A 1,256-nucleotide genomic window follows, 5' to 3' on the forward strand; every position below is an offset into this window, starting at 1 on the left:
AACACTCCACCAGCCCAGCGCCAGACCCCTACCTCGGCTGCCGGCACCTAGCTGGTCGATTCTCCGGCTGGCAGACCCCGACGGCCCCTTCCCCCTACCCCGCCAGCTAATACCACCTCACCACCCCTCTCCCCTTCCCACGAACAACTCTTTCCCAAATTCCCCCACCCGACACGCCACCTCCTCACATTATCCCTACCTCGATCCACCGCTCAAACGTCCCTCCCTCCCCGAAACGACCCCCCTCCCCAATTCGCGGGGCCCAAAATCTTAAACCCTCCCCAATTCGCCAGCCTTCAAAACCTTAAAACCTACCCAAAACAACCCAAATCGAAAAAATCAAACGGGAAGAGAAGATGGGTAGGGTGAGTTTCACCGGCGGGAGAGGGGGGAAATGAGCCTACCATCCATGGAGTAGGCCAGCTAGGCGCCGGCGGCAGTCGGGGGTAGGGCTGGCGGTGGCAGTGGTTGGGTTGTTGGTGTTTTTTTTATTAATTTACTTTTTGTTTTTGATTATTTTTTTTAATTTTGGACAAATCAAGTTGTGACAAGTGTTAATTAAACTTAATAAAAAAAAAATACCTTTTCAGATAAATTTATTACTGGTCACTCGGGATCATTTTAAGCGGATTAGGTATAAAGGTCGGATTATTTAAAAATAAGTCAACGGTGGAATTATTGTTCGCGGACGCTCCGAAAATGGAATTATTTCGGATAATTTTTCCAATTTCAAAAGTAATAAATATGTTCAAAAACTTATACTACTTCCGTTAATTATTATTTGCAACTTTGAGACATTATTTATGAAATAAAATATTTCAAAATTGCACATAATAATTAATGGAAGTAGTATATAAATTCCTATAATTTATATCCGTCTTAATGTGAGTTAAACTCACAGATAATCTTATCTGTAATAGATAGTAGGACACGAGGCACGTGACCCCTCAGTAGATCCACCTATTCTTGCGTATCATGCTGCTGTTTATGCTGCTGTTTTGTAAAAAACAAGGGTTAACACAAGTACTTGTATAAGCTAAGCTACTCCGAGTATATATAATTTGGCCGTTACACTTGTCTAGGAGCTTGTAGTTCTTTTAGGACTAAAGGAGGTGAGTGACGGTTACTTTCGGTTTGAGTCAATTCAAATGAATGGAGTTTTTAATTGAAGTTCTTGGTCTTTATTAATTGATATTATCCATAACATTTACTAATTAGACAAATAGGCGAAGACGCGCAGTCGGTTTGGTGTGGCT

Source organism: Chenopodium album, chromosome 15 (genome assembly GCF_948465745.1).
Source record: "Chenopodium album chromosome 15, dcCheAlbu1.1, whole genome shotgun sequence".
Lineage (NCBI taxonomy): Eukaryota > Viridiplantae > Streptophyta > Magnoliopsida > Caryophyllales > Amaranthaceae > Chenopodium > Chenopodium album.